This window comes from Nanorana parkeri, unplaced genomic scaffold (genome assembly GCF_000935625.1).
Source record: "Nanorana parkeri isolate BGI_ZX_2015 unplaced genomic scaffold, ASM93562v1 scaffold104, whole genome shotgun sequence".
Taxonomy (NCBI): domain Eukaryota; kingdom Metazoa; phylum Chordata; class Amphibia; order Anura; family Dicroglossidae; genus Nanorana; species Nanorana parkeri.
This window is the reverse complement of record NW_017306372.1, coordinates 1,979,830-1,986,686: the sequence shown is the minus strand read 5'-3', so window position 1 is coordinate 1,986,686 and position 6,857 is coordinate 1,979,830. Positions and strand designations below refer to the sequence as shown.

Genomic DNA, 6,857 nt, shown 5'->3' with positions numbered 1-6,857 from the left:
GTACAACCAAGACATTACTTTATATTATAAAAACATAACAAGAGTTACCTTAAAAAAAGGTAAGGTGTCCCTGAAAACTAGGGATGCACTGAAACCGAGTATTTGGGTGAGTAATGCTTCAATACTTACCCCAGTCTTCCAGTCAGAGGGAGATTTCCCCTGACAGCAGTGCCACGAGGGAACATGGAGGCAGCTTCCCAGCAACCAGGAAGCTGGGCAGTGGGTCATTCTGATTGGCTGGGAAGCTGGTTCCATGCTGTTTGGCTGGCTCCATGCTGATTGGCCGGGAAGCCGTTTAAAGCAGCAAGACAGAATAGTTATTTGTGTCCAACTGGCCTTATTAAGCTGTGGATTATTTACCAAGGATTTCATTTTGATTGTTGGAGCAAGTATGATTTGTGTGTGGTGAGTAGTAAGAGATCCCCTTGGGACTGCTGAGGTAACACACTTATCTCCTGGTTCAGTATTGCAACCCCTTATGCCACCTACTAAGCCTGCTCACTGGGCAATAAATCAGCATACCGTAGTGGCAGTGGTGAATAAATTACAAGATTGGCTTCATGAAATTAAAGATCCATTGGCAGGTTAAAAGATATATATACAGTTTCACCTCTGTATATATATATATATATATATATATTTCAACCATATTTAGCTGTTTGCCCACAGTTCCACTTTAAATTGACCATGTCAGTATATGAAAGTATGCCATATAAGGTGTACCTGTTAAAGAAAAGACTGAATACTTACCTCTCTCAGTGTCCACACCGCCAAATGCTTCTCAATTGAAGTTAAAACCCTGGGAGAAGTTTCCAACCATTTGGAAATGTCGATCTCCTTAGTCCCCTGCATCGCTCTGTGGCTCCCAGCGCTGACTTCCATGTCATGTCCATGTTCCATGTTTTAATTATTTAACAATCATGTTATATCAATAAATGAATTTATGAATTTTTATACTTAGCAAGAGAGCTCCTAGTATTTCTTGAAAACGCCCCACCCCTTAGGGTCTTGGCATACCCTTGGGTGGAATTTATTTTAATAGCTACCATTTACCAATTGGGGTGTGAAATCCTCTGTTTTTAACGCATACTGTTGACAGGGTAATTTGTTTTGTTGCAGGCTAGCTGGCAGGTGAGCTGGGGATTTTTTGTGTTTTGTATTGTTGTAAGCCTTCCCATGTGTGCCCTGCCATAAAGGCTGGTTATAGATTCATGCAGGTACCATGTTTTTCTAGTTTGACTGTTTTGGATGTGGGGACGCACTGGGGGTCCCAGCATGCATTTTTGTTTGCTGGGCCTCCAGTGTGTCCCTGCACCTTATAAGGAGGAGTAGGCTACCTCCTGGCACACCTGCATGCAATTTATCGACTGCATTAATATGCTCACACTTGGAGACTCGTATAGATAGAGTTAGGACCACACTTTGCAGAGGTGCCTTGGCGCGGCGGTGTGGCTTCTACTTATTTTTGTCCAAAAGTTTGTGCAACTAAAACCTCTGTTTTTAATGCATACCGTTGACAGGGTAATTTGTTTTGTTGCAGGCTGGCTGGCAGGTGAGCTGGGGATTTTTTGTGTTTTGTATTGTGTGAAATCTTGCTCTCTTACACACTTCTAGGTTAAAGTACACGCCCACTAAAATGAAATGACAATTGCCTTTAAAAAAAAAATTCCCTTCCATAGAAACATGCCCTACTCCTTTAGTAAATCAACCCCAATGTGCCCCATGCGGTAATACAAACTGCCATTTGTAAACCTCTTTTAGATCAAAATAGAGTCTTAGACAGAGCATTATGCATTTAAGTTAAATGAAGTGATTATTGTCTTATCTCTATGTAATTCATTTATTATAACACTGTGTATATTGATAATTTAACGGTAGAAGCATATTATTGGCATACCTCATTGCCTAGTACATGTCTGAATTTAAATCAAACTAAAGAAGAAGACTCCCATCCATAGTTACCATTTCTAAGTCCGCAGTTACTTGTGTTTTACAGCATGCTAGTAACGGCCACCCATGCTAAGGCTGACAGATGATAACTTAGCTCTTGAGTGATATATTGTTTTGTTTTAATGGCACTGAAAATGGGATCTTCGGATGTGTTTTTAGCTCTGGTGGAAATGTCAAAGCTCTACAGATTTCAACACAATTTAAGATTAAACAAGCAGCGAGCAGAGGCTTGTAAGGGAAGATCTTGTATTACTGTGGCTGACAGATCCTAAGCTCAAGATGAATGTGTGATACATTGCTGAGACATTATAGTTAATGGGGTGCTGAATAATCTTCTGATTTTATAGCCTTGTCACTATAGGTCCTCTTTGACTAACAGTACAGGAAATAATCTACAGTGACAGCAAAATACAGCATTTTTTATTTTCTAAAAATTTTAGATCAATGATTCCTGTAAAGATTTGTACCAAAAACCTAACTTCCCAATGACCCAATCTCATATTTGGCTATACTTCTAATTTGACTGATGTGACGGATTATTAGCCATCTGTTCACAGACATGGGCGTAACTAGAAATCACAGGGCCCCATAGCAACATTTTGTATGGGGCCTGTGATTTCTAGTTACGCCCCTTGCAGAGTCCACCTGAGATCCCAAACAGCCCACCTGAGAGTGACCCTGCAGAGCCCCCCATGGACTCCCTATGGTGGGCTCTGCAGGGTCTCAGATGGGCTGGTCACACCCCTGCACAAATCTTACCTGTCAGCCCCGATCCTCTGTCAGCCTCCTCCACCGCCGGGCTCCGCCTGCTCCTCCGTGGTCGTGGTCGGGCCCAGCCTCCTCCTTCGCTGCTGACGCCAGGCCCAGCCTCCTTCTTCGCTGCTGCTGGCTTTCAATTACTCAGAAGCGGCTGTGAGGAGGAAAGCGCAGCTGCACGGACTACAATCTCAATATAATTAGTAAACTAAATATGAGATTGTAGTTTATCACAGGAGTGAGCTCGGAGCTGTGGCTACTTTACAACACACACAGGGCCCATGTGGAACAAAAGTAGCCACCCCCCAGGAGGAGGGACAGGGTCAGCACCAATTCAGAGATGATTTGAGGATCTACAGCTGAGTAATACACAAATAAAGTCCAGTATTGTTAATATTTAAGGTACTTGAATGCATTTTTAAGATTTAACACCTGTGTTAGTGTCACTTTAAGTCCCTCTAAAACATTGCCATATGCTCTTTAGCACTGGGGTATAAGTCCTGTACTGTATAAGTAATATGTTTCTTGGGGTTTTTTTTTTTTTTTTAAATCTACTGCACATGCAGTTCAATCTACAGACAAAAGCTAACCCTACAGACAGAAACGATTCTTGCTTATTCAGACCATCCTTTCACATTATCCAGGGTGTGTGCGGGGCCGGGATAGCTGTCTGGCTGAACTTTCTATTTCTGCCCAACATATGCTGCATTCTTTGTGTGGCATCTACACCAAAGTGATTCTACTGCATTTACAGGTCAATGTGAGTTCCTAAGGCTTATACAGCGTACATTGCAAAGGAAGCTCTGGAAGCATGTAACTGGCATGTTTCTTTGTTGAGAACTTGTCTATATTTAAATAAAGGAGGGAGACTCTTCTCTTAACCCACTTTTCTTTGTCTATATATACCATGCAGCGAGTTGAAGCCCCGAGTCCCTGAACACAGCATACTTCTTGGATTCGTTCAGTACACTTATTATTACAGTTTAAATGCACGGCTTTATTTTTAGAGGAAAGCAAAGCACAGGAAGGACCAGGGTTACGGCTATTGAACTGTGAAATTGTCTTTTGCCACTATTTTCCAGGCTCACTTTTGTGTCTTATAACAACACAGCTATGTCATATTTAAGTGGCAGCCACTTTCAAAGAAAAGAGTAATACACATCTCATGTTTCATCCAGACAAATCATATTATAGGGAACTCAATGTGTTGGGGGAGGATAATCCATATTAATCATTATTGTGATGAATAATATAGTTTAGCCTTTCCACAGATGTTCCCAAATTTAAAAAATGGTTGCAATTTTTTTTATTTTTTTGCTTTTATTGTTATATCTTGTCTGGCATCAGATTATGTCCTCTTCTTTAGAAACGCCGCAAGAAAATTTCCTTTATATCTTTCACTTGAAATTTCTGCAACACAGACCTTTGACTGCAGTTCATTTTTTCCCAGCAACAAAAACGCTAAGGAACAAATTTTGTAGCAGACAAAATTGTTAGCATGGCATGGGCCTAGGATGTCATATTTATTTTTTGGTAATAATAAACAGTTGTCACAACCTGCCCTCCTGTTCATAATCCAAACACATAGCCTAATGCATTAGTGGCCTCTGGATAGGACCTGTGTTACAAAATTAGTCAGGTTGAAAAAATAAATTGAGTCCATCAAATTCAACCAATAGAGAAATCTCCATAAACAGGACCCTATGCCCATAGTTATCCACAGTTGATCCAGTGGAAGGCCAAAAACATATAAAGCATGGTCCAATTTGATCTAATAGGGGAAACATGTTCTTTCCTGATCCCCTTAGGCAGGGGTAGATAAACTCCAGCCCTCCAGCTGTGGTGACACTACAAATCCCATTAGGCATTAGCAAGACTCTGACAGCCACATGCATGACTCCCAGAGGCAGATGCATGATGGAATTGTAATTTCACCACAGCTGGAGGGCCAGAGTTTGCCTACCCCTGCCCTAAGGCAATCAATACCAACAATCTCTGGTGTTTTTTTACTTTATAAAATGATAATATCTAGTTATATCCTGCACATTTAGGCACATTCAGATTTTGTTTAAAACAATTAATGAGCCAGCTAGAACTAGTTCCGGAGGTAGCCTTTGTGTTACTTATTATTTGTATGGCTGATGGAGTATATGGTTCATAAAGAATCATAGGATTATTCTGATCGCTATATGGTGTAAAGAGGTCACCTTTCTTTACATATAATAATAGCAAAAAGATATATCAAAACAGAGTGCTATATAAAGGAGTGGGTGGGAAAAAATGTTTAAGCATTCACATGGGAATTAATGGTTTGACTATTTCTGAGTTCCAGTTCACAACTCATTATATTTGTGCCTAATTATTCCTGTGTATTCAGTGCTGGGTGGCCAGCGGTGAAATAATCTTCTTAAACTTGATTTCAGTTTGACAGGGGTATAGGATTAATTTGAAATGCTAATGAGCTTGCAGCCAAGTGTAATGGATTAATTGGAGTGATGGGGACGTAATTCCTTTCCAAAATAATTATTTCAGTAAATAACATTCTTATCCATTGCAGAGCAGTGAATGTGTACCTTATCCAGTCACATTACAGAGATACAGAGATGTAAAATATGCAATTTAGTGTTAAAACTGTTTCTTCATTATAGGTAAACTGTTTGTATGTAGTTAAATACTTGTTTTTGCTGAAAATAATATTAATAATATAAATGTATATACCTGAACTCTATATCTTTTAACATAAGTTATTTAAATTAATTTTCCTAATGATGTAAACTCATTTTACATTTCAACATAATTTGGTTAATAATCTTATAGACATAGCTTGTTTACCACTGCTGTTTACTACTGCTATTTAGTGGCAACACCAGCAGAACCTGATTTGTCTGCCCAAAATGTTTAACAAAATGTTGGTGAAAATTAATTTGCTGTTAACCACAATTCATAAATCTACACCTCGGAGCAACTTGGGTGAATTGACTGGCTCATCTCTACTGTCAGAACAGAGATCATCAGGTAAATGCAAAATTTGTAATGATTCTTTATGATAAACACTTAACAAGGAAAGCTTTTCTTGGTAGACTAGCTATTGAGTAGCTGTAGCCGGAAGAGGGTCTTACTTCTCAAATGCTTGTCTTTTCTTAGAAGCAGCTTTTATATTCACAAGACAGTTTATTTCAGGCATTTGTAGATATGGTACCTCTTACAGATGTCATGGAGCCTGGATCGCATTTTGCATCATGGCTGATTGGAATTAAGTAAAGCCCATGATTGCTGGGCCCAATATATAGGGGTCTATTCACAAAGCAGTCGAAGGATCTAGCCGTAGCTTCGGCCGATCCTTCGGCTAGCTTTGGCCCCAGGACCCCTTTGGTTCAGTAGAACCGAAGGGCTGCTGTACGGGCTATTCACAATAGCCCGTGCAGCTTCCGAACTTAGCCAAGCGGCTCAGTCGAGCCAAAGACATATGCCTTGGCTCGGCTGAGCCGCGCTGAAAGCCGAAGCTGGCCGAGCGGCCTGCCATTGGCCGTTCCCTGGTTACCAGCTAACCAGAGACACTGATCTCCAGACAGCAAACTCTCCCGGGCGCTCCCGGCCGCCCAGGAGAGAAACACTGCTTTTTCTTTTTTTTCTTTATTCTGACACGGAGCCGTATCAGAATAGAAAACATACATGTTTTGCCCATAGGAATGCATTGCTAGATTCCTATTGGCTATTTCAATTTGCAATAGCCAATAGTAAACTAGCATTGCACCCGCCCTATGCTGATGGACCTGATGGAGAAATGAAGCAGAGGGCAGGTGCAATGCTTGTTTACTATTGGCTATTGCTTATTGAAATAGCCAATAGGAATCTAGCAATGCATTCCAATGGGCAAAACATTTTTTTTTCTATTCTGACACGGCTTCGTGTCAGAATAAAGAAAAAAAAAGAAAAATCAGTGTTTCTCTCCTGGGCGGCCAGGAGCCAGAGTTTTTTTTTTCCCTTTGTTTTTGACGGCAGCAGAACCGCCGGCCAATAGAAAACTATTGGGCGGAGCAGCTGTCATTGCTAGCTGCGCACAATGGTTTTCTATTTATTTTTTTGGACTTTTTAAACTATTTTTCTGTTCTGCTCGGTCCCTCTGAGGGACCGAGCAGAACAGCCGAGCC

The 6,857-nt window shown here is 40.7% G+C and overlaps 1 protein-coding gene across 1 annotated transcript in view; it reads right to left on the bottom strand.

The window, feature by feature from the left end:
* FREM3 (FRAS1 related extracellular matrix 3) overlaps positions 1–6,857 on the bottom strand; it is a 144,366-nt gene that overhangs the window by 36,866 nt on the left and 100,643 nt on the right. The gene's annotated exons all lie outside the window — the stretch shown is intronic.